Below are 17,477 nucleotides of genomic sequence, written 5' to 3'. Positions count from 1 at the left end.
ACCCTGCTCCAAATTACCCCTTCCTACTAAAATACTTGGTTGAGCGAATATATTGTTATGACTTTGCCATGCGCACCGCCATCCAAGATAGTGCAGACGAATGATCTTGATTTTGTCTTTATCATTTTTCTTTAACTTGTTCGCTATGCTCAATAAGTGTCAGATTCTGCTTTTTAAGAGTCTTAGGCATTTCCCTAATAAGGCATTTCCCTAATATCCTGGTACCTAGATTAACTAATTCATTAAGTAAATTAATTTATAGTAAACATTTCAAAATCAGTACTTTGTCTTTGTTCATGTATGTACGAACCCATCAAACACAGGAGGTTTCATCTTTCCAGGCACTTCCGGTAACATTGATCCAGTATGAGTCACTGGCGCCTTGCTGAGCCCGTCTCTAACTTGAACCTTCAGTTCTTCTAAGTCTTTTTCTACCACATCGACTCATCGTGACCTCCATCGTGGTTATTTTCTGGTTCACCGTTACCAATTCAGTCCTGATCCCTGTCTCAAGTTTGCCCTGCATTGTTTAATCCCTATATCAAGTGTGTCAATCTTTTCAATATTGACTTGCATTGTACTTAATTTCTCTTGGAATGCAATCCTCATTGCGCCCATGTTTTCCTGCATCTTACCTAAGAGCTCGAATTCATAACTGTCCGGGTCTTCTTCTTCGTCAATCAGGGCGTGCTGGAGACGAGCTGTCAGGGTATCCTTACTACCACTAATCTTCAGACCTCGGTATCGAAGCTCTTGTTTTAACTCTTTAATCAAGAGTTGGCCTAATTGTTTAATAATAGGGGAAGCCATTACTAACCTACCTCTCGTCCGTTGAGTCGCCTATGATCCCACTTCGACACCAATGTTATGACATTTACATGAAACAATGGAGCAGCAAGGCAACAATTGCAACACAAGTTTAACTCTTTCTCTCCGTAATTATTTACCACATTTTGGTGGAATCAACGCCGGTATCGTCAGTTAGGAGAGAAAGAGTTAATAAAATAAATCACATAGCAAGTTGGATATCAACAACCATCAAAACATTGCACTTCCGCTCTTCCATTCCTTTCAGTCTCTGAAGCGCAGTCATAGAGCCACTACAGAACATGGTGATTACAATATACTTAATTTGCTTCCTATGCGATTGACTTAATCCTGTGCACTCCCAGGGGAGCATAGGGCCGCAACCACACCTCTCCACCGAACTCGGTTCTGAGCAGCTTTCTTCATCTGCTCCCATGTCATTCCAGTACCCTCAGCTTCACTGATGAATGGCCTCTTTCAGGTTTGCTTGGGTCTGCCCACTTTCCTCTTTCCTTGTGGGTTCCAGTCAAGTGCCTGCCTTGCAACATTGGTAGCTGGTTTTCGCGGGGTGTGTCCTATCCAGCTCCATTTTCGTTTTGTGATGTCTTGGGCTATGGGCTATTCGTCTAGTTCTCTCCCACAAATCGATAGGAGTTCTCTTTTCTGGCCACCTTATTTCTAATATCCGGCGTAGGCATCTGTTAACAAAGGTCTGGAGCTTTTCCATATTTGTTTTAGTGACTCACCAAGTTTCTGAACCGTATAGAAGGACAGACTTAACGTTTGTATCATAGATTCGCTTTATTGATCTGAATTAGTATACCATCATCAGCTCCTGTGCGATGCTATAGCTAAATTTATTGTGCATTTTATTTTCACATTTGTAAGTGTTGTTAGAGATTGACTCTTTTTTTTTTTTTTAATTTGTATTTTAGGAGCCTTCGTTACAAATAAAGGTTAATAAAGAGAGGTCAAACAGCCGCGGTAAGCGTCAGATTACCGAGACATGTTCAGATGGTTGTTGTCTCTATCCATACACCATCGACCTTATAAAAAGCCATGGAAGTATAAGGGATGTTCATGTTATCGCCCCTGGCAGGCTCACAATAAACTATTGTTATGGATCCTGTTTAACGAAGATTTTTACGCAATTCTATTATTCATTCTGGATGTTGCAGACGACACCAATCAAAGAGCCCTGCTGTGTGCCGCTGAGCTATAAAGCAATTAAAGTAACATATTATGAACAAGGCCAAATTGTAGACTTAATTCATCCAGAAGCGATCGTAGCAAGATGTGGTTGTATGTAATCATCTTCCTAAATGATAGTGAGATGAAGGAAATCAAGATTTGAATATATAACACTTGGACACATCCGGCGGAAGTGAAGAATAGCCAATCACTTGGTACTTCAATTTGTTTTCAGACAAAAGTTTTTCTTTCTTTCTTTTTTTAATATTAAAACCATAATTTGTTCATCAAATGATGCTAGACCTACAGTCTACTTGCCTTTAACCAAATGCGTTCATTTTTTTTCCCTTTTCAACTATTTAACGTGTAGTTTTGTTTTTCAATTTCCTTTTATTATCATGGGATCATTTGATCATATCAATAACACAATGAGGAATGTAATACCACTGTAGCCTAAGGATTAAAGAGTTGTTCTATGCATTATGCATTAGATTTCTTTAGGTTAATCTTGGGTTTCTTTTATTCTAATTACGCGTATGATGTTTGGCGTTGATACAATGGACCTCATTCACCAATCGTAAACAAACAACATTTAGCACGTGGTGCTCTATCTCTTCTATATAATTTACGATCTCATGTTTAATTCATGATGGTTGTCACGTGACAGTTTTTTTCCGTTGTTTTATCAATAAGATCACGTGACTAAATGTTGTTTGTTTACGATTGGTGAATGAGGTCCATTATTACTTCCTTAATACTTACATACTTTTGATTAAAGTTATTTTAGGTATTATTCATTCGAATTTTTAGGTTAATGTTGGCTTCCTTTTGATTTTAATAACTCATTTGATGCCTTAACATTAGTCTAGTCTATCTACATGTTATTGATTAAAGAGTTGTTTTAAACATTATTCATTAGATTTTTTTTTAGAGCTTTTAATAATTTCTTTTATGCTTAATAAATATACAGGTTATAACCATGGGCGCCCGCTGAGGGGGGGGGAGGGATTTGTTCATGGCGATTGTATTCGAGAAGAATTCATAGGTTTTGTCACTGTTGATAGGAGAGACGCTCTGTCTGTATCTAATGTCATTGTCAGCGAATACATTATGTACAGTCTAGACATGGACAAAGTACTCGGCCAATGCTACGTTGGGTGCCCCCGTGATGGCTAGCATTCAGAAATGTGTTCAGGCAAGAATGCGTGAAAAATGTCCAAAAGCAGCTCTTATCCGACGCACTTGTAATGATTGACCTGAATGACATTTCAGATAAAATGTTACGCTGTTGGTGTGATCAAGAAGATAATCTATTTCTTTCGTAAGACTCCTAAGCCAGAGCGTCGGTGCTTTTATGCGAGACACGATGGACTGAGAAATACAAATTCATTCGCGCTTTATGTCACAACTTTGAGAGGATCTTTGACTGCTTGGCGTATTTTAAAATAACCGTTGTAAGTGAAACCCGATAAACTGCATATGTGGATTCGTGAAAAATATCCCCAAAAAAACCAGACCTTGTCCGTTGCGCATCCAACAGAACTGTGTTCAGGCTAGGAGTCGTGAAAAATATATATCCAAAAGTAAGCCTTGCGCGTCCCAAAGACTTAAACTTATCATTGACCATGATTGACTTTTCAGATACCGTTTATACGTAATGCTGTTGGTGTCATCAAGAAGAGTATCTATTTCTTCCGTAACAGTCCCAAGTGAGAGCGTCGATGCTAAATTTACCTCTTTTGTGTGCGACACGATGGACTGAGAAACACGAATTAATTCGCGCTTTTATGTCAGAACTTTGAAAAGTGACTGTTTTAAAGTAACGGTTGTAAGTGAAACCAGACAGTCGGCTCATGTGTACTAAGTGCCTGCTTCTCCTGTGTTTCTGATTTATCTTTTCATTGTCGTCCATTATTCACCCGTTCTTGAACCAGATTCCGTGATGTTACAGACTGTCCATCTTATAACATGCACATTCCTCGTCCCATATGCTAGGACAAATTTGTACAAATACTCCTTCTTCCCTAGTGCTATTAGAGCATGGAATGGGTTGCCTGAGCTAGCCAGGAAAACCAGTGACTTGGCTGAATTTAAGTCATTGGTTAATATGCATGACTAAATGCATGACGCGTAGGACGTAATCATCTTCTTTTTTTGAAGTAACGTCTGTATTATATAAGATAAGATAAGATGCGGCCGCTCAACAGCACTGATTTGACTGTATGGAATTTGGCCCTTGTTGTGTGGAGGGAGAGTGGCCCTTGAGGGACTGGCAGGCACGACATGGCCTAAATTGTGCCGATGTGCCCAAAATCAAAATCAAATCAAATCAACAGCACTTCAGCAGGTCACATTAAGGGCATCATCAAAAACCAACTTGGCCGTGCTGAGGTACACTTCAGGGATGGCATCCTGAGTAAGGCGACACTTCTGGCAGACAAGCTTGGTAATGAGCTGGTGCCGCCGAGACTTTGCAGTCGACAGATACACCGAGCAAAAACCACAGGTTTGCATTTTGAGATTATTCCAGAACACGTGACTTTACATTCCGTATCTTGATTCGTTAGTTTCTTCATTAACGTCTGGCTTTTTAAGCAACAATAATGTTCAGTTCGACCTGTTTTGTTTAAATCCTAAAACGATTCAAGAATTGCAACGTACAGAGGAATATCAGAGCTGACATAAGCGGTCATCGCCAGCTTGTCCATCGCGACGAGAAGCAATTCGGTAGTAAATTTATTGACAGTTTTGGCAGCGTTTCCATTTTTTTGTTTGATCTACCGTCGGGCCGCACGGAGAAACAGTCATTAGTGTTTTCACGCTAGTTTAGTGGGGTTTTTTTTTATTCCATGAAAAACAGTATTTACAGTGAACTTAATATCACATAGGTATGCGGGGGGGGGGGGGGCGCAACAGTTCTTTTCTTTAATATTCCCTGTAATAAAAAAAAAGTTGAAGGTACGACTTTGAGCCATAGGTGGCAACTTGCACCCTCCCTGCAAAAAATCCTGCGGGCGCCCATGATCACAACTGATTTTGCATAGTCATGTGAAACTCTGCACTCGTGTGAAGTGCACTGTACAAATATATGTATAAATATATATATATATATATATATATATATATATATATAAATATATATATATATATATATATATATATATATATATATACGCTCTGACAAAAATACTTAGTTTCAAGTAAAAAAAAAAAATAAAAAAATATAGGTTTTCTGATGACTTGAAATTTTATAATACATTATCTGTTACATTTCTCAAGTTTTTAAAGGCATAGTCTTCTATTCCAAAGGATGAGAGCAGTGTTTCACGTGACAATGCAGACCCAGATGCTACCTGCATATTTTCCCGGATCTTGCAACCCTAACCCGCTGACGGTCTATTTAAGTTTTCTTTCCGTCTTCTGCATCTAGTTTATATGTAAGCAAGCATTGAGTACTGCAACTAGTTTATAGAACACTAGTATATGATAATGTAAGCAGGCATTGAGTACTGCGTCTAGTTTATAGAACACTAGTATATGATAAAGTAAGCAAGCATTGAGTACTGCGTCTAGTTTATAGAACACTAGTATATGATAATGTAAGCAGGCATTGAGTACTGCGTCTAGTTTATAGAACACTAGTATATGATAATGTAAGCAGGCATTGAGTACTGCGTCTAGTTTATAGAACACTAGTATATGATAATGTTAGCAAGCATTGAGTACTGCGTCTAGTTTATAGAACACTAGTATATGATAATGTTAGCAGGCATTGAGTACTGCGTCTAGTTTATAGAACACTAGTATATGATAATGTAAGCAGGCATTGAGTACTGCGTCTAGTTTATAGAAGACTAGTATATGATAATTTTAGCAGGCATTGAGTACTGCGTCTAGTTTATAGAACACTAGTATATGATAATTTTAGCAGGCATTGAGTACTGCGTCTAGTTTATAGAACACTAGTATATGATAATGTAAGCAGGCATTGAGTACTGCGTCTAGCTTATAGAACACTAGTATATGATAATGTAAGCAAGCATTGAGTACTGCGTCTAGTTTATAGAACACTAGTATATGATAATGTAAGCAAGCATTGAGTACTGCGTCTAGTTTATAGAACACTAGTATATGATAAAGTAAGCAGGCATTGAGTACTGCGTCTAGTTTATAGAACACTAGTATATGATAATGTAAGCAAGCATTGAGTACTGCGTCTAGTTTATAGAACACTAGTATATGATAAAGTAAGCAGGCATTGAGTACTGCGTCTAGTTTATAGAACACTAGTATATGATAATGTAAGCAAGCATTGAGTACTGCGTCTAGTTTATAGAACACTAGTATATGATAATGTAAGCAGGCATTGAGTACTGCGTCTAGTTTATAGAACACTAGTATATGATAATGTAAGCAAGCATTGAGTACTGCGTCTAGTTTATAGAACACTAGTATATGATAAAGTAAGCAGGCATTGAGTACTGCGTCTAGTTTATAGAACACTAGTATATGATAATATAAGCAAGCATTGATTACTGCGTCTAGTTTATAGAACACTAGTATATGATAATGTAAGCAAGCATTGAGTACTGCGTCTAGTTTATAGAACACTAGTATATGATAATGTTAGCAGGCATTGAGTACTGCGTCTAGTTTATAGAACACTAGTATATGATAATGTAAGCAGGCATTGAGTACTGCGTCTAGTTTATAGAAGACTAGTATATGATAATTTTAGCAGGCATTGAGTACTGCGTCTAGTTTATAGAACACTAGTATATGATAATTTTAGCAGGCATTGAGTACTGCGTCTAGTTTATAGAACACTAGTATATGATAATGTAAGCAGGCATTGAGTACTGCGTCTAGCTTATAGAACACTAGTATATGATAATGTAAGCAAGCATTGAGTACTGCGTCTAGTTTATAGAACACTAGTATATGATAATGTAAGCAAGCATTGAGTACTGCGTCTAGTTTATAGAACACTAGTATATGATAAAGTAAGCAGGCATTGAGTACTGCGTCTAGTTTATAGAACACTAGTATATGATAATGTAAGCAAGCATTGAGTACTGCGTCTAGTTTATAGAACACTAGTATATGATAAAGTAAGCTGGCATTGAGTACTGCGTCTAGTTTATAGAACACTAGTATATGATAATGTAAGCAAGCATTGAGTACTGCGTCTAGTTTATAGAACACTAGTATATGATAATGTAAGCAAGCATTGAGTACTGCGTCTAGTTTATAGAACACTAGTATATGATAAAGTAAGCAGGCATTGAGTACTGCGTCTAGTTTATAGAACACTAGTATATGATAATGTAAGCAAGCATTGAGTACTGCGTCTAGTTTATAGAACACTAGTATATGATAATGTAAGCAAGCATTGAGTACTGCGTCTAGTTTATAGAACACTAGTATATGATAATGTTAGCAGGCATTGAGTACTGCGTCTAGTTTATAGAACACTAGTATATGATAATGTAAGCAGGCATTGAGTACTGCGTCTAGTTTATAGAAGACTAGTATATGATAATTTTAGCAGGCATTGAGTACTGCGTCTAGTTTATAGAACACTAGTATATGATAATTTTAGCAGGCATTGAGTACTGCGTCTAGTTTATAGAACACTAGTATATGATAATGTAAGCAGGCATTGAGTACTGCGTCTAGCTTATAGAACACTAGTATATGATAATGTAAGCAAGCATTGAGTACTGCGTCTAGTTTATAGAACACTAGTATATGATAATGTAAGCAAGCATTGAGTACTGCGTCTAGTTTATAGAACACTAGTATATGATAAAGTAAGCAGGCATTGAGTACTGCGTCTAGTTTATAGAACACTAGTATATGATAATGTAAGCAAGCATTGAGTACTGCGTCTAGTTTATAGAACACTAGTATATGATAAAGTAAGCAGGCATTGAGTACTGCGTCTAGTTTATAGAACACTAGTATATGATAATGTAAGCAAGCATTGAGTACTGCGTCTAGTTTATAGAACACTAGTATATGATAATGTAAGCAGGCATTGAGTACTGCGTCTAGCTTATAGAACACTAGTATATGATAATGTAAGCAGGCATTGAGTACTGCGTCTAGTTTATAGAACACTAGTATATGATAATGTAAGCAAGCATTGAGTACTGCGTCTAGTTTATAGAACACTAGTATATGATAATGTAAGCAGGCATTGAGTACTGCGTCTAGTTTATAGAACACTAGTATATGATAATGTAAGCAGGCATTGAGTACTGCGTCTAGCTTATAGAACACTAGTATATGATAATGTAAGCAGGCATTGAGTACTGCGTCTAGCTTATAGAACACTAGTATATGATAATTTTAGCAAGCATTGAGTGAGTACTAAAGTTAATGATTCCTGCTGTTCCATTGAAAGTTTTTATAGTATTTGTAGTAATTCAGTTTTCGTGAGCAGCCAACTTGTTGGGGGTTTTTTATTTCAAAAATGTTGATAGATTCTGGAATTCTGTCCATGAGCACAAATTGAATACCATTAGTGTCAAATAATATCAACTATTACCATGACCAGTTTTGAAGCATTGTCCAATGCGATAAGCAAACTTTTTTGTCCATCTATATCAGTGTTTCCCAAACTTTTGACTAATGCCTACCCCTTCTAGAATTTTCGTAACGCTGAGTACCTCTCGCCCCCCCCCCACACACACACACCAAATGTATTTTATTTAATTGTTTGTAGGCCTGCGTAAGCAAAATAATGACCACTCTATCACAATTAAATATTATTTTAAAACGTTAAAAATTCAACTAGTGAGTTTAATTTTTGCATACTTCAGAGTTCAGAGACCTATCATGTATTACATTCTAAAAAATGAAAACATAGTTTTGACATTGAAAAAGTGGGCGCGTCGCCGGAAGTTGTAGCATCCCTAGCCATTTCCTGATCTTTGTAGAACTTAAAATGTAAAATAGCGCCGTATTTGAATTTCTAAAAACTTTAAATAAATAATTAAAAAAAAAAGATTTAAAACTTATTATATTTTATTATAATTTAAACACTGAATGGGTATTAAAAAAAAAAAACAGCATAGTTCACCGAGTTAACCATAAACTATTCCAGTATCTTGGGGGTATACCTGCTTTTGTTAGAACAATCTTGCATTAGTAATTTGAATATGATTTTGCTATTTAGCTTAATGAAGAAAACAAAGGAGTCCATAATTTTATCAAGTTAATAGATTTTTTAAAAATTAATTACATTTTTTTTTTGGTTTTAAAATAGCTTTATTTGAATTTGAATTTTATTTGAATGTTTTATGTTTGTTGTTTTTCAGTCTCCTCATTCTTTTTTTTTTTTTTTTTTTTTTTTACAAACAACACAATTGGAAAATGCGATTATGGGGGGAAATCCATAGAGATTAAATTCAAGGGAAAGCGCATTTGAAGAGTGCTCTCTCCGCCCTTCCACAGATGGCAAATTTCCTTAAAAAAAAAAAAGCAAAACTTCTGTATAAAGATTGTAAATCTAGATATAGATATATGTTTTTAGCTTGATAGCAAATGGTCAGTTCTGCTTGACCTAGCATTCTGCCTGTTTCCTCTCTCCACTAACGGTGTCCTAATTACGTCATGCAAATGATTTTATTGCTTTAATTAAGGTTTTTTTTGTTGTTGTAAGCTTTGTTATTATTTAATTGTTTATAACATGGGTTTGTTTTTTTTCTCAAATAAAATTGATTCATAATCTGAGCATGGTTGTTATATATTTGTTACGAGTCTCTCTTTCCTAATCAGCACTTCTGTAAACACTGCTCCACACGACACACCAAGACCTTGACAACAAGAGCTCTAAATAATCTGGTATTTAATAATGAGTAATTAGAACAGCCAATATGACACAATTGGCGACACAATGTACTACTACAAGGCTACTCTGTACATCCCTGTACTAAACTCTACTATATCTCTTCCTGGACTCCTTCGTTTTACTCGAGGACTCCACTGAACCGTGCAAAGTTCATACCAGTACTGTCCCTTGTCCATCGAAATAGCGCACTAAACTGTATTACTGGCCTGTGTCATAAGTGTCAGCTGATCCTACACAGTTAACCCTATCGCGCCGCCCTAGTATTTAATGCTTAATGTAAAAAACACTCATTTGGGCTCCCCCTCAAGTGGGGGCCCGGGGAGATTTTCAAATTCTTCCCCCACCCCACGATTCTACTTTTTAAAAATAATAAATTACATAAAGTTCATTAAAGATTTCAATGTGTACGGGGCTTCTAGGGGCAGAAAATGTATAACTAGATTTATCTTCAAGCAGCATTAGGTAAGAACGGTCATGCATTAACACCTGGTTGATTGATTGATTGTTTGATTTGAGGCACATCGGCACAATTTAGGCCATGTCGTGCCTGCAGTCCCTTAAGGACTACTCTCTCTCTAAACAACAGGCCCATTAACACCTGGCAAAGTGTGCTCAGTACTTCAGATTATGTATTGTATGTACTTCAGTTTGTCTTCCGTCCACTGCCATTCTGCAGGAGGTTTGGACTAGGACCAAGGGCGGATTGTGTGTCAAAATCGGCCCTGCTTATGTCATACCATATACATCCATTGTTATCTGCCCTTATAATAATTGATGTTTGATAATGCAAAGGAATGGGACGTGTTTAATTACTACATGTAAATAGACTTAGAGGTTATAGGTACTTGAAGTTTCTACAAAAAGAGTCTACAGTACTCTCTGTCACAAACCGCTGGATACAAACACCCCTTTGTGTGTGTGTGTGAGTGTGTTAAAAACGAGTCAACTACATTTCTGGCTATGGAAAGTTGACCGCCGATTGACCTCTCACCCGCCATCCTGGTCTAATCTTATGAAATACAGAAGGTACTTCAAATAAAGAAGATGATTACGTCCTAAGCTCGTTCCTAGGTCAATCTAGTCATACATGTTAATCAATTACTAAAATTCTGCCAAGTCATTGGTTTTCCTGGGTGACTCGGGCAACCTAAGGTGACCAAATATTTGGGGGAGCCGAGGTGGGGCCAATGTCAATCATGGGACTTAAAAAGAATGCATGGGCTTAGATTTTTTGAGGAATATTGCTTTCAACTACTTGGGCTTTATTACAATAATAATAATAATAATAATAATATTAATCTTTATTGTCCGTATGGAGATTTGTCTTACAGTTTGTGCATTACACCAAACAAAAAACATTATAACTATAAGAAACCAAAGTGTACATTCATACCAGACTCACTCATTATTTACATGTGACAAAGTTTATATCAGATTGTACACACACAATTCACCTGCAACGTAGGCCACATACACAATAATTTAAATAATTGCAGACTTTGAAACGTTTTTCCAAGACCTTTCTGTGCGATCTATCTGAAAGCGTTAATCTGTCGAATAGGCCGCTTCTGTCGCTTGCTAAAAGACTTTTTCCCAACCAACTCACGCCATCCGAATAGCCCAAGTCGCATGCGTACTTCCTTGAGGAGCAGAAGAGACTTCAAGAGCCCTGACATTCTGTCCGTCAATAAACAGAACTGTTACATGGAATATTGCTGCAATGTTACACAATAATTTAAATAATTGCAGACTTTGAAACGTTTTTTCCAAGACCTTTCTGTGCGATCTATCTGAAAGCGTTAATCTGTCGAATAGGCCGCTTCTGTCGCTTGCTAAATGACTTTTCCCAACCAACTCACGCCATCCGAATAGCCCAAGTCGCATGCGTACTTCCTTGAGGAGCAGAAGAGACTTTAAGAGCCCTGACATTCTGTCCGTCAATAAACAGAACTGTTACATGGAATATTGCTGCAATGTTACACAATAATTTAAATAATTGCAGACTTTGAAACGTTTTTTCCAAGACCTTTCTGTGCGATCTATCTGAAAGCGTTAATCTGTCGAATAGGCCGCTTCTGTCGCTTGCTAAATGACTTTTCCCAACCAACTCACGCCATCCGAATAGCCCAAGTCGCATGCGTACTTCCTTGAGGAGCAGAAGAGACTTTAAGAGCCCTGACATTCTGTCCGTCAATAAACAGAACTGTTACATGGAATATTGCTGCAATGTTACACAATAATTTAAATAATTGCAGACTTTGAAACGTTTTTTCCAAGACCTTTCTGTGCGATCTATCTGAAAGCGTTAACCTGTCTATCAGGCCGCTTCTGTCGCTTGCTAAATGACTTTTCCCAACCAACTCACGCCATCCGAATAGCCCAAGTCGCATGCGTACTTCCTTGAGGAGCAGAAGAGACTTCAAGAGCCCTGACATTCTGTCCGTCAATAAACAGAACTGTTACATGGAATATTGCTGCAATGTTGTGTACAAACTGTAGCCACAATTCTCACTCGAGTTTTCAAAGAAGCCTTTGATCACGTGGGGCACTTCTCTTGTGAAAAGAAATATGATTTCAAAGCAGAATAAATTTTAAAAATCTATCCATCGAAGGCTTCAGACCTTACCACGTGGACTTTCCATAGCCGGAAATTCTGCTATATTCTAAATCGACGAATTGTTTGTTTTTTTTTTCGTTTTTAAAGTGACACAAATAATTGCATTATCAGGTGAGTCAAAATATACGTAAGGCTGTCACCACTAACCTGCTTATTGTTCCATTATATTGGGGCCAGACCTATGGTAAGGCCAAACCTATGGCTTCACATTGGGCTATACATTTTTAAGCAATTTTAGAGGGCAGTCCATAACTGTCATAATGGAAAACTGTATTATAGCAAAGTATCTTTAGCGGCTGCGAATCGATCTATATAACAAGTATTTAAATGTAGGCGAGGTACTTTAAATGGAGGCTTAATAGTAGCGTTTTAATTGAAAATTACGATCTACATTCAAATGTTCGGTTTAATCCATATATGCGACAGAAAACTGTGATCGACATTTCCAGCATAGAATTACTGTGGTTGTAGATTTCTCTTGCCCTCTTTTACCATCACAAAAGAGATACAAGACACCGATAGCAAAGACAGACACAAACACTCTTTTGTTCCCCTGGCAATCAAATCATTAAATAAGAACAATCTGGTATAAACTTTGTCACATGTAAATTATGAGTGAGTCTGGTGTGAATGTACACTTTGGTTTCTTATAGTTATAATGTTTTTTGTTTGGTGTAATGCACAAATTGTAAGACAAATTTCCTTACGGATAATAAAGATTATTATTATTATTATTATTATTATTATTATTATTATTATAAACTCTGCCAAGGAACTTCGATGTTCGATTTGTTTACGCCATTCCAGACCCTTTTATCGACTTAAACGGAAAGCCAAGCCAATGACTACTGTATGCTGGGATTGATTAACCACATCAGCGAGAAACTTCCGGAATGGCAACACGCCAGAAATCTTTACTTTTCCCCAACTAATGTCAGGTACCCATTACAGCTGGGTGGACTCAAAGGCGCCCAAAGATCCCGAAATTTAAAAAAAAACAGTTTTCACCAGGATTCGAACTCGGGATCTTCGGTTCGGAAGTGAAGCGCTTTACCATTCCGCCACCGTGCCTCCTTTATATTTTTACTATTTATAGTTGTATCAAAATTGCTCAGCAACTGTTCTTAGCAGGATATCAAGAGAGAGGTTATACGTAAGTCCATTCTTTAACGTTGTCCAGCCAATTTTTCTTTGGAAGACTTTTTTCTTCCCATTGTTTCTTCTACAGGAGGGTATCAGGGCCAGAGTCTTGTTCGTGCTTCTTGATAGAGTACGCATCTTTGAAGAACATGGTCGCATAATCTAGTCTTATATTACTTAACTTATAAAATACAGACGTTACTTCAAAAAAGAAGATGATTACGTCCTATGCGTCATGCATCCAGTCATGCATGTTAACCAATGACTTAAATTCTGCCAAGTCACTGGTTTTCATGGCTAGCTTAGGCAACTCATTCTATGCTTTAATAGCACTAGGGAAGAAGGAGCATTTGTACAAATGTGTCCTTGCATATGGAACAAGAAATGTGCCTTTATCTTTGTGTCTTTCTGAGTATTTATTAAATTTTGTTTTTGTATTTGAAGATTATGGTTCAGTCTTTTTATGTATAAAGGCACATTGTTTGTTCCGACTTTTAGCTTTCGGGACGAGTGTCTCATCAGGGGCGTAGCTAGGAATTTTCCATCATTTGGGGGCCCTGGGGCTTGACCTCTTTGGGGGCCCGAGCATTTTGCATAATATTTAATGCTTAATGTAAAAAACACTCATTTGGGCTCCCCCTCAAGTGGGGGCCCGGGGGGGATTTTCAAATTATCCCCCCACCCTAGCTACGCCACTGTGTTTCATAGTATTTCGCCTATTTATGCGTTGATCATGTCGTGATGGCTTTTATTAGGCAACGTTTTCGTGTAATTGGAATGAGAGTTGGTCCATTTCTCATATCGCTCTACTCTCTATCTTTTTTTTTTTAATTTCTTCTGGTTGGAGAGGTAGAGAGGAATTTCATTCGTTTGTTGATTATCTTTGGCAATTATGTCTGCTTTTTCATTGCCCTCTCACAACTACAGGCGCTTCTACAGACCTGTCATATATATGGGGCTCTCTCTGAGCCCCGCTACCCACTTCTGACACACGCTTGTGTTCATCTCCAAACACGACTCCAATTGTATCACTGTTGGGCGCTACATGTGAAGATCCCCTAAAAATTTCTAATAGACGTTCATTTGGGATAACCCCTAATATTTGACACACCACTTGACTTGAAATCGCTCAAAACAGAATCCTGGTTGGTCACAAAACTTTACCGCCTTTTCACCAGACTGACTACACATTTTTACTACGTAATGATTCATTACTAACTTTCCCTTTTCTAAAACATAGCCCACCCAAAAGGTCAAACACTTTAGCCTTACTGGCTCTCTGCAAACGCCCTAAAAGATTTGTATTGTCCTGTGTTGGATCGCTATTCTAAGAATCTCAGATTCTTACACACCTAATGACCGGGATTCCCTTTATGATAAGGAAAACTAACTTATATGTAAAGGGGGTAGACCTTAAAAAAAAAAAAGATTTCCTTCAATCTACAAATATATCCAGATAAAGTTTACCCAATAACTTCTATTACATTTTAAAATAACTTTCAGCCTACTCAACTTAACTCACAAAGATGGGGAAATTGACCCAAATACTAGCTCCTATGCAAATGTGTGTCTGTGTACACTTATACCAACCAATGCTAAATTAGGTCAGCTACAAATTTGCATAAAATAAACACAACAATAGACGCCACACAGAAACAACCAATCAGAAAGCTCGTCACTTGTAGAAGTGAACATGAAAAGCACCAAGATACCTGTGTGTAGTCGCTGAATGAACTCGTTGTGTTGTGTCTGTTGTATTTATGTGTATTTTCTGTTGTGTTGTCCTTATATGAGAAAAGAGTCCTTGTAATCACAACATATTTCCGTAAGGATCAATTAAGCAGTCTTAGTCTTAGACGTCCTTCGTAACACACAGGAAAACGGGAACATTGTTTAGCACAGTCCTCATAAAGGCTAAACTCGTTCAGAAAGATTATGAAATATTTAACTGCTGAACATATTTACGTGAAATTCAAGAGTGTCAATAAGCCTAACCCTACATCGCACAAACCAGACTACTTATCTTTCTCGCAACTCACGCTACCGGGGTACTTATCTTTCTCACAAAATCAGGATAGGCCTACTATCTTTCTCACAAATCAGGATAGTCATCTAAATGAATGTCTAGCAGAAGTCTCACAGATGTCGGTCACATATGAATCGTAACACAGTCCAGCGAATGGTTGTTGTTTTTTTTTAAATAAATATAAAGGTTTTGCTTATTTCATGAATATAGGCGAAGAGAACGGAAGAATGCAATAATTTTCATGGTCACGCAGGTCCAGTTATGACCTACATAATTTGCTACACCTAATTCATACAAAGCCGTTCTCTAAGGAGAACGTTCTCTTACCATCGGAAATTAGCTGCCAGCTGCTTTCCAGGCTTTCCTTTATACCATTATGGGCGAAAAATATGGCGTCTGATTTGATCTTTATAGCGCTTTGTAGCTATAGTTTAAATAGACCAGTGATGCCCAACCTAATTCGACTTGCGGGACATTTTAATTTCCAACACACGTCTCGCGGGCCACATGACCGAAAAGTTACAAAAACTAAATGAAATTGTTCTGAAACTATTTTACCAGGACCCTTTTGATGTAGTGCTACATTCATGCGATATATGACGATCATGCCTCAGAAAATAACTTCACTTGTCTACTTAAAATGTTAGCAACAGTGTAGGCCTCTTTTTGGTTAATATTCACATCGATCCTCAAATCTCTAGTTGTAGTTCAACAATTTTTTTTTTGGTTAAAACCCATAATGCCGCCATCATTAGTTTATAATGCCGATATACATGTTTTTTAAACAGCCACACTTTCTTTATAAAACAAAGGTGTAGGCTTATTATCAAGTTCCACAAACTAGTAAAGATCCGCCCACTGGTCCTGGTAGATTCTACATTCAGAGTCTCTGTTCACAAACGTTAAAGGTCATGGTATCAATACATCAGAGAAAATATGAGAGTCCTAAGTAGGTAAAGATACACTTTTCAACCTTTTGTTTTTTGGAGGGGATTTTCTCCACTTTGTGTCAACGTTTCGGCGGGCCGGATATAACCACGTTACGAGCCGGATCTGGCCCGCGGGCCGTATTTTGGGCATCACTGAAATAGACCAATTTTGCCTAGCAAGCTATAATTTAACACTGAATGGGACTATCGTGATATGTTATAAATTCGCTACAAAGCCAAAAAGGTCGAATTTATAATTTATCTTTATATTTAAAAAAAAAAAAAAAAATTGGTGATTTCGATAGTTTAAAGCGAAATACATTATTAGATAGCTTCCTTTTCTGTTTTGATGCATGATGGACATTAATATTTTTACTTTAAACTGTGAATTGCCTCTTACTTTAAAATTTAGCTCTAGCTGGATAACTTTGTGCAATAAAAAAATTATGTTTAGATTTTGGAAATTATAATTTATGTGCTAGGTCTACATCTTAAATTCACTATATACTTGTAGAACTATTGCTTGGAATCTAATTGCAAGTTTCTACTGTCGACTGTCATACTAGATATGGTGATGATTATGGTCTTATGGCTGCATTAGAACCTTGGTCAGGCAACTATAATGTTTGCCCCCCTCCCTCCCTTCATATGGAAAGCAGGTAAATCTTTCATTTAGAGCCAAATTATATAACCCTTACCGTATTTATACAATAAAAGTGTACTGAGCATGTTATAGTAGAAAGAAGACACATTATAGAAATCTTATATAGACTCTATATAAGAATTAGGATACCAAGAAAAAAAATCTTTTCTCTAGTAAAACTAGATCTGTATGGATATATGATATATCATAATGGTTTGCTTTTAATGTTTAACAATACAGTATACAGTACAGCCAATCAACCTTAC

The 17,477-nt window shown here is 37.1% G+C and overlaps 1 long non-coding RNA gene across 3 annotated transcripts in view; it reads left to right on the top strand.

Moving 5' to 3' along the window:
- The window catches only part of LOC129928015 (uncharacterized), a 59,059-nt gene that overhangs the window by 35,153 nt on the left and 6,429 nt on the right, over positions 1–17,477 (top strand). The window contains exon 1 of one of the 3 annotated variants that reach the window (XR_008779598.1): positions 16,947–17,227. The exons of 1 other annotated variant lie outside the window; for it this stretch is intronic. This is a non-coding gene — a long non-coding RNA (uncharacterized LOC129928015). Of the gene's footprint in view, positions 1–16,946; positions 17,228–17,477 lie in introns of those variants that run through there. One more of the 3 variants, XR_008779600.1, reaches the window with a different exon arrangement.

Source organism: Biomphalaria glabrata, chromosome 9 (assembly GCF_947242115.1).
Source record: "Biomphalaria glabrata chromosome 9, xgBioGlab47.1, whole genome shotgun sequence".
NCBI lineage: Eukaryota > Metazoa > Mollusca > Gastropoda > Planorbidae > Biomphalaria > Biomphalaria glabrata.
This window is presented reverse-complemented; position numbering and strand designations above follow the sequence as displayed.